We start from the raw sequence: 10,000 nt of genomic DNA, 5'->3' as shown, positions 1-10,000 counted from the left end.
TACCACTGCGATGCCCATGTTCCAGTTCAGCGTCGCTGAGCCGGAGGTCTCAAAATGGACCCCGAGTATCCTCAGGCCCCCGTTACAGAGAGATAACCCTCCGGGCACATCCGTCCTACCACTCCATCTTCCGAAAAACTTAACGGAAGACTTCGCGTGGTTAAGAACCGCCCCCGACGCTCGGGTGAAGTCCCCAATAATGGCAAGGGACCTTGTCAGGCACGAGTCCTTGCAAAGCAGCAAGGATGTGTCGTCGGCGTACTGTGTCAACTTGACACGGAGACCGCCACTTCCAGGGATCAGCAAGCCCTCCACCCCTGTGTCTGCCCTAATGGCAGCCCCCAGAGGCTCCATGTACAGAACGAAGAGGAGAGCTGAGAGCGGGCATCCCTGCCTGACCCCAGACGAGAGGTCAAAAACGTCACCTAAGTGACTGTTTACGCTAACTCGGCACCCCGCTCCGACATATAATGTACGGATCCATCCTATAAACTTCTCCCCAAATCCTAATCTACCTAACACCCTGAATAGAAAGGATCTATTCACTCGATCAAAGGCTTTCGCCTGATCTAGCGCTGCTACCATTAAAGGCAGCCCCCTATCTTCTACCCAAGCGATGGAGTCCCTGATCAACTGTAGGTTCCATCTGATCGAGCGACCCTCTACCCCGCACGTCTGATCCTCATGGACGACGTAGGGAAGGGCTGTGCGCAACCGGTCTGCTAAAACCTTTGCAAGTAGCTTGTAATCTACGCACAGCATGGTCAACGGCCGCCAGTTGCCAAGGTCAGTTGCCTCCCCCTTCTTATAAAGAAGTGACAGCACACCGACAACCATTGATCCCCCCGGGACCCCCGTCTCAAGGATGGCCTTCAAGACTTCGAGGACCACTGGTCCAAGTATACCCCAAAACTTGAGGTAAAACTCGGCCGGCAGCCCATCCATCCCAGGCACCTTCCCTTTTCCCATCCTCCTGAGAGCGCTCTCAACCTCCTCGAGGGAGATCTGAGCCTCCATCACATCTCTAATGTCCTCCGGCAGTCGCCGGGACAAGTGTTCTAAAAACACATTTACCTGCTCTACATCTATTACCCTCTCTTTAAATAAACCTCGGAAATGATCAGTTGTTACCCTGACCATTTCCTCCGGTTTTCTAACTATGCTACCATCTTCTTTCCTCACCCCATGCATTATCTTCCTACTCTGTCTGCCCCTAACCGACTTAAAGAACATAGCGGAACAAGTCTCATTATGTTCTAGAAAGCCATTATGCGCCCGCTCCAGGAAAGCTCGAGCCTTCCGCTCCTGCAGCTCCCTGAGCTGCGCCTTCAGGGCTGTGGATCTCTCCCAGTCAATTGACCCGCCGAGGTTGCCTGCCTCGTACTCTAGTTCAATCAACCTTTGGATACGATCCACCTCCCTCCTTTCCTCCCTTTTTTTCCTCTTACAATATGCTATTATAAAAGCCCTAATCCTTACCTTAACTAAATCCCACCACTCTAACACCCCCCTCGCACATGGACCGGAGGCCTTCAATCCCCCGAAAGAAACCAAAAAAGGCGTCAACGAAAGCTTGCTCCTCCAGCACCTCCCGATCTAATTTCCAGTACCCCCTACCGAAGAGGCAGACTGGCGGCCCCACCTGCAGGAGCACCCCGTCGTGATCTGAGAAGAACACAGGCAACAGCCGCCCAGACAACTGACCCAGAGACCTAGATAGAAAAATGTAATCGAGCCTCCGCGCAACCCCCCGAGAGTTGCGCCATGTAGGACCAGCCATTGTCGGAGTAGTATGCAGGCCTCCATCAACCAGGCCATGGCAAGCCATTAGCCCGGTGATGGCGCCTGCACTACTATCCCCCGCTAACCCTAAATCTATGTTAAAATCCCCTCCTATCACCAAGTGCCTATTTGTGACACACAGGGGCGCCAGACAGTCCACCATCTCCCTCCTGTCTGCCGCCACCTGTGGCCCATACACCACCACTAACCTATACCTACTATCCCTAAAAGTGACATCCACCCCCAACACCCTCCCCTGCATTACAACAAAAGTACTCTCTACTCTAACCTCCCTATTCCCAAACAAAATCCCCACCCCCGTAGAGTGAACCCCACCTATACCCCAAATTGACTCCCCCTTATCCCACTCCCTACTAAACCTCACGACATCCCCTCCATCCCTCAGGTGAACCTCCTGTAAAAAACAAACATCAAAACCCACCCCCTCTAAAAAACTAAAAGCCACCCTCCTTTTAACATAATCCCTTAAACCCCTTACATTTAAACTAAACAAAATTAACATAATATATTATTTTTACAAAAACACAACACAAAACCATTTCTTCTTCAAAATAAACCCCGAACTAATCAAAAGAAAAACCAGGAGGCTCACCTGATGCTCCCCTGCTCCTTCTCCTCCGGCGGGAAGGTCCTCTCCTGACCTGACGTCCCCCCGTCCTCCTCCATCTCTCCAACCCAGGATGCAGGTATGGTGTTTGGTCTTGGAGTGCTCTGCATCCTGGGTTCCTCACCACCGCCCTCCATTCCTCTCTCCCTGTAGAAATCCGGGTTTAGAGTAGGGGACCCCATCTCCTCAAAGAGGAGTTGAGATCCCCCCCCAGCCACCCGGCACTGGGCCACGCCCTGGGATTCCCCCTCTACCCAAAACGGAGGGGCTAAGGAGTCCAGCAAAGCCAAAGAAACCTTTCCCTCCCCCATCCCTCTCTTGGCTACACCCTCCCCCTCCACCCCCCCCTCCCTCTCACTGCTTTTCGAGCGCCCCCTCCTTTTCACTTTCTTCCTAGGAGTTGGAGGTAAAGGGGGGGCACCCCCCTTCCCCGCCAACTCCTCCACCATTCCTCTCATCTCTTCCACGAGGGCGCTCGACCTGCTGTCCCCCCCACTCCCTCACCCCCCTTCCCTCCTCCTCTTCCCCAACCCCCGGCACCCCCTCCACCACCTCTCCCTCCATTGTCGCTGTCTCTCGCTCCTCCACTCCCTTTCTTCCTTTCGACTCTTCTCCTTCTTCTGCTCCCGTGTCTTCTTTTTCCCCATGCCCTCCTGCTGTCGCTCCTTGCTCCTCTTCTTTCCTTGCTTGCCTCTTGTCCTGTGATGGCCTTCCTTCTCCTCTTCTTCCCCCATCCCCCGCTCCTGCTCCCCCCCCAGCCGCAGACGCGTATGACCTCTGACGAGCCGGGCACTCCCGCCACAGGTGTGCAGAAGAACCACACCCGTGGCACGCCTTAGGCTCGTCGCAGTCCCTCGCCTCGTGCTCCACAGATCCACAAATTCTGCACTTTTTTGTGCTGCACGAGGCGAGGATATGACCGTAGGCCATACAACGCCTGCAGAACGGGGGCTGACGTGCGTAAAACAACGTCCCACGGTCAGCCCCCAGGGAGAACATTGCAGGGGGATGGAGGTAGCCATCCTGCCCCTTAGGGTCCTCCCTGAGGAGTGCCTGGAAGCCCCGCCTGCCATTCCAGAACCCCAGGGAGTCCCTGAGGAGCCTTGCCGATGAGACATTATCCATATACCTCCCGAGAAATGCCCTTACCTCCTCGTCTTTGACATGTGGGTTATATATGTTCACTGTCACCACCCTGAAATTGCTCTTGGCCAAACTCGTGACCTCGTAATTTCGCACGGGTTCCGCGCCTCCCAAAGCCTTCACCTTCTTCATAATATCTTGATGCATCTCCTCTGTGTAAAAAGTAACATCAAAAGCTTTTTCCATTGGGTTTCCCTGAAGGCAAAAGACGTCTTTAACTCCCAGTTTCAATGCCCCCATCAAAACCGTTCTCCCAAACGTCTCCCTCCCGAATGGCTCCTTCTCCTTGTTGCTCCATGCAAACCTTACTGTATTCGCTAGTCCAATCCCTGGGAACGTTCTTCTTGGTACATCTTTCGTCATCTTCTCAGATATAAAGCTCTCTTCCAAAAAAGAAGCCGCTAGTGGAGAAAAGAGAGTATTGAAAAACAATTTCCAATACCGCAAAACAAAAAATACCGCCCTCCTATCTCCGACCTTTTGACTCAGCGGGCTTTGGGGCACCTCGGTACCAAGCTTGATCTGAGCCAAAAGGCCGAGAAGCGATAACCCACAAATTGACCCCTGCACCCGCCGGGCCCCCGGGGGTCTCGGCAGACCTCAGCGGTTTGGCAAAAGTTGTCTCCTCCCCACCCGACGCTTCCCTGGTGACAGGCGGGTGTTTTTTTTAACAAGTCGCTAATGCGTCTTTAAGTCACTAGCTCTTTAAGCCTAGTGCGACTATTTGTTCAAAGCCCGGAAAACACGTCAGTCGTCGTCGGGCTTGAACTCAATTGCCCGAGCGACTACTTTGAGTGGAAAAATACGCCGGTCGGGTCGGTCGGTCAGCCGGCTTCAAGTCAAACGCCTGAGCAAAAAGTCTCGGCGTCATCTCTGTCAATTTCTCTTGAAACAAGATACCGGGCTCTGCCAGAAGCAAAGCCCTTCCAAAAATATGTTGAACTCGTAAGTGTTCCTCTCCACGGAAGTCTTTAGTAAAAGGCGAAAGGCTTGTGCGTAATGAAGAGACACCAGAGTCGTATGGAAGTCAGAGGTCGGGGCCCGAGACACACACTGTGCACTCTAGGCCGGGTGCCCGCGGGTGGTTCCCGAACCCACTCTTCCAAGTTTGAGGGCTGTGGGTAAAAATTCACAGACAGACAGACAATCCTGGTGAAGTGATTGTATTTTTTGGGGGGGGTCAAAAACAGAGACAGACAGACAGACAGACAGACAGACAGACAGACAATCCTGGTGAAGTGATTGTATTTTTTGGGGGGGTCAAAAACAGAGACAGACAGACAGACACACACACACAGAGACACACACACACACACACACACACAGAGACACACACACACACACACAGACACACACACACACACACACACAGACAGAGACACACACACACACAGACACACACACACACACACACACACAATCCTGGCCAATGTTTTTTTTTTTTTTTTTTTTTAAGTAAAATGGCGGGAAAACGGGGGACCCCATGAAGGGGGCTTCGCCCTTGTTTCAGTTTGGATGATTCTTCTTTTTTCATTCCTTCTCTTCTTCTGCTAGCTGTTTTACATAGCTTTGTGTATTTCTTTTTCCTTGACAATGAGAGAGAAGTGTTGCACCGTTCCCGGAGGTACTGCAATACCGGGTCGATGCGTGGAGCGGATGGAGCAAGCCCCATTTCCGACTCCCTGTTCGAAAAATCCATTTAATATGTAGTCCCCCGATGGGGGACATATCAGATATTAAACTGATAAGAACAGATTTTTTTTTTTAGAAAAAATAATTTATTACCTTCTATGCCATTCATTCATTACAAATCATACCTTTCCTACAAAATAAATAATGGCATTTTAATTCATAAAACAACACAAAACCCAAACAAAACTCAGGGGAGCATCATCCCTCCCCGTCATCCTAAACACTAACTTTCCCTATCTTCCCTTCCCTAATCTAAAATAACCCCAGCCCTAATCCCCCCTTCCATCTCTCCCGGGCAGCATGCTGCCCCCACTTCCTCTCCTCCCTCTTCATCCTCCCCCTCAGATCTCCTTCCACCCTCCTCACTATGCCTTCCACCCCACAATCTCTCCCTGTCTTAACCATGTTCTGCCTGGCTTCCCACAGCCCCCGCTTAAAGAGGCTCATGAGAAGCCAGAGCAGAAACCTATCCCTATCCGTCCCCCTCGCTCTCCCTACACCTCTCTCTAGCCTAGCCCACGTCAATACAAAATCCCCTCTTACCCTTCCTAACAACACCCGTGCCTTTGCCCATACTACTCCGGCAATGGCACAGTCCCAAAAGACATGACGCACAGTCTCCTCCCTGCCACAAGAAGGTCTTGGGCAGGTGGGGGATCGCGCCAAGCTATGCCGGTACATGGTGGAGCGCACCGGCAAACACTTGTGGAGGCTCAACCAATTCAGGTCCTTGAGCCTGTTGTCTAGACCCCGCGCCTGCACTCCTTCCCAGACCACTGCCGGGATGCCCACCACAGGTGCCGGACTTACTGCCCGTCTGACCTCCTCGTACAGGTGCCTGTGATCTAAACCTACTCGGGCGACTTCAACCTCGGGGTGCGCACGCAACCACTTGGCCGCATGGCCAAAGTGCCACGGCAGCTGTTCCGCCCGAGGACCCGTGTTAGACCACACCATTACGCTTCTCGCCTGATACGAGAAGAACACCCGCAGGAGGTAACCGGACGGGTGTAGTACTGGCTGAGCAAGCTCCGTCAACAGAAACGAAACAAAAATGGCGTCCAGCTTGAGGGGGAGATGTGGTACCCCCCTACCTCCCTCCCCGATGGGACAGATCATGCGTGCCCTGGCGACCCACTCGTACCTGCCACCCCACATGAACTGAAACACCAGCCTCACTAGATGCCTCCTCAAACAAGCCGGCAATGGATAGATGTACGCCAAGTACAATAGAGATGGCAATACATCCACCTTGAGAACCAGGACCTTGCCTAAAAAGGACAACGACCTAGCCCTCCACATCGCTAGCTTCTTCTGTACCACTGCGATGCCCATGTTCCAGTTCAGCGTCGCTGAGCCGGAGGTCTCAAAATGGACCCCGAGTATCCTCAGGCCCCCGTTACAGAGAGATAACCCTCCGGGCACATCCGTCCTACCACTCCATCTTCCGAAAAACTTAACGGAAGACTTCGCGTGGTTAAGAACCGCCCCCGACGCTCGGGTGAAGTCCCCAATAATGGCAAGGGACCTTGTCAGGCACGAGTCCTTGCAAAGCAGCAAGGATGTGTCGTCGGCGTACTGTGTCAACTTGACACGGAGACCGCCACTTCCAGGGATCAGCAAGCCCTCCACCCCTGTGTCTGCCCTAATGGCAGCCCCCAGAGGCTCCATGTACAGAACGAAGAGGAGAGCTGAGAGCGGGCATCCCTGCCTGACCCCAGACGAGAGGTCAAAAACGTCACCTAAGTGACTGTTTACGCTAACTCGGCACCCCGCTCCGACATATAATGTACGGATCCATCCTATAAACTTCTCCCCAAATCCTAATCTACCTAACACCCTGAATAGAAAGGATCTATTCACTCGATCAAAGGCTTTCGCCTGATCTAGCGCTGCTACCATTAAAGGCAGCCCCCTATCTTCTACCCAAGCGATGGAGTCCCTGATCAACTGTAGGTTCCATCTGATCGAGCGACCCTCTACCCCGCACGTCTGATCCTCATGGACGACGTAGGGAAGGGCTGTGCGCAACCGGTCTGCTAAAACCTTTGCAAGTAGCTTGTAATCTACGCACAGCATGGTCAACGGCCGCCAGTTGCCAAGGTCAGTTGCCTCCCCCTTCTTATAAAGAAGTGACAGCACACCGACAACCATTGATCCCCCCGGGACCCCCGTCTCAAGGATGGCCTTCAAGACTTCGAGGACCACTGGTCCAAGTATACCCCAAAACTTGAGGTAAAACTCGGCCGGCAGCCCATCCATCCCAGGCACCTTCCCTTTTCCCATCCTCCTGAGAGCGCTCTCAACCTCCTCGAGGGAGATCTGAGCCTCCATCACATCTCTAATGTCCTCCGGCAGTCGCCGGGACAAGTGTTCTAAAAACACATTTACCTGCTCTACATCTATTACCCTCTCTTTAAATAAACCTCGGAAATGATCAGTTGTTACCCTGACCATTTCCTCCGGTTTTCTAACTATGCTACCATCTTCTTTCCTCACCCCATGCATTATCTTCCTACTCTGTCTGCCCCTAACCGACTTAAAGAACATAGCGGAACAAGTCTCATTATGTTCTAGAAAGCCATTATGCGCCCGCTCCAGGAAAGCTCGAGCCTTCCGCTCCTGCAGCTCCCTGAGCTGCGCCTTCAGGGCTGTGGATCTCTCCCAGTCAATTGACCCGCCGAGGTTGCCTGCCTCGTACTCTAGTTCAATCAACCTTTGGATACGATCCACCTCCCTCCTTTCCTCCCTTTTTTTCCTCTTACAATATGCTATTATAAAAGCCCTAATCCTTACCTTAACTAAATCCCACCACTCTAACACCCCCTCGCACATGGACCGGAGGCCTTCAATCCCCCGAAAGAAACCAAAAAAGGCGTCAACGAAAGCTTGCTCCTCCAGCACCTCCCGATCTAATTTCCAGTACCCCCTACCGAAGAGGCAGACTGGCGGCCCCACCTGCAGGAGCACCCCGTCGTGATCTGAGAAGAACACAGGCAACAGCCGCCCAGACAACTGACCCAGAGACCTAGATAGAAAAATGTAATCGAGCCTCCGCGCAACCCCCCGAGAGTTGCGCCATGTAGGACCAGCCATTGTCGGAGTAGTATGCAGGCCTCCATCAACCAGGCCATGGCAAGCCATTAGCCCGGTGATGGCGCCTGCACTACTATCCCCCGCTAACCCTAAATCTATGTTAAAATCCCCTCCTATCACCAAGTGCCTATTTGTGACACACAGGGGCGCCAGACAGTCCACCATCTCCCTCCTGTCTGCCGCCACCTGTGGCCCATACACCACCACTAACCTATACCTACTATCCCTAAAAGTGACATCCACCCCCAACACCCTCCCCTGCATTACAACAAAAGTACTCTCTACTCTAACCTCCCTATTCCCAAACAAAATCCCCACCCCCGTAGAGTGAACCCCACCTATACCCCAAATTGACTCCCCCTTATCCCACTCCCTACTAAACCTCACGACATCCCCTCCATCCCTCAGGTGAACCTCCTGTAAAAAACAAACATCAAAACCCACCCCCTCTAAAAAACTAAAAGCCACCCTCCTTTTAACATAATCCCTTAAACCCCTTACATTTAAACTAAACAAAATTAACATAATATATTATTTTTACAAAAACACAACACAAAACCATTTCTTCTTCAAAATAAACCCCGAACTAATCAAAAGAAAAACCAGGAGGCTCACCTGATGCTCCCCTGCTCCTTCTCCTCCGGCGGGAAGGTCCTCTCCTGACCTGACGTCCCCCCGTCCTCCTCCATCTCTCCAACCCAGGATGCAGGTATGGTGTTTGGTCTTGGAGTGCTCTGCATCCTGGGTTCCTCACCACCGCCCTCCATTCCTCTCTCCCTGTAGAAATCCGGGTTTAGAGTAGGGGACCCCATCTCCTCAAAGAGGAGTTGAGATCCCCCCCCAGCCACCCGGCACTGGGCCACGCCCTGGGATTCCCCCTCTACCCAAAACGGAGGGGCTAAGGAGTCCAGCAAAGCCAAAGAAACCTTTCCCTCCCCCATCCCTCTCTTGGCTACACCCTCCCCCTCCACCCCCCCTCCCTCTCACTGCTTTTCGAGCGCCCCCTCCTTTTCACTTTCTTCCTAGGAGTTGGAGGTAAAGGGGGGGCACCCCCCTTCCCCGCCAACTCCTCCACCATTCCTCTCATCTCTTCCACGAGGGCGCTCGACCTGCTGTCCCCCCACTCCCTCACCCCCCTTCCCTCCTCCTCTTCCCCAACCCCCGGCACCCCCTCCACCACCTCTCCCTCCATTGTCGCTGTCTCTCGCTCCTCCACTCCCTTTCTTCCTTTCGACTCTTCTCCTTCTTCTGCTCCCGTGTCTTCTTTTTCCCCATGCCCTCCTGCTGTCGCTCCTTGCTCCTCTTCTTTCCTTGCTTGCCTCTTGTCCTGTGATGGCCTTCCTTCTCCTCTTCTTCCCCCATCCCCCGCTCCTGCTCCCCCCCCAGCCGCAGACGCGTATGACCTCTGACGAGCCGGGCACTCCCGCCACAGGTGTGCAGAAGAACCACACCCGTGGCACGCCTTAGGCTCGTCGCAGTCCCTCGCCTCGTGCTCCACAGATCCACAAATTCTGCACTTTTTTGTGCTGCACGAGGCGAGGATATGACCGTAGGCCATACAACGCCTGCAGAACGGGGGCTGACGTGCGTAAAACAACGTCCCACGGTCAGCCCCCAGGGAGAACATTGCAGGGGGATGGAGGTAGCCATCCTGCCCCT

At 53.3% G+C, this 10,000-nt stretch overlaps 1 non-coding gene and 1 pseudogene across 1 annotated transcript; both read right to left on the bottom strand.

Moving 5' to 3' along the window:
* Positions 1-4,455: 4,455 nt before the first annotated feature.
* Positions 4,456-4,572, bottom strand: LOC115161680 (U5 spliceosomal RNA). Its single transcript, XR_003869373.1, has one exon. It is a non-coding gene; the product is annotated as a U5 spliceosomal RNA (small nuclear RNA).
* A 583-nt stretch (positions 4,573-5,155) lies between these two features.
* On the bottom strand, positions 5,156-5,331 carry LOC115161553 (uncharacterized; annotated as a pseudogene).
* Between the last annotated feature and the right edge of the window lie 4,669 nt (positions 5,332-10,000).

This window comes from Salmo trutta, chromosome 24, assembly GCF_901001165.1.
Source record: "Salmo trutta chromosome 24, fSalTru1.1, whole genome shotgun sequence".
In the NCBI taxonomy this organism is placed as follows: domain Eukaryota; kingdom Metazoa; phylum Chordata; class Actinopteri; order Salmoniformes; family Salmonidae; genus Salmo; species Salmo trutta.
Note: the sequence above shows the minus strand (reverse complement) of the source record. Positions and strands in the feature narration are given on the sequence as shown.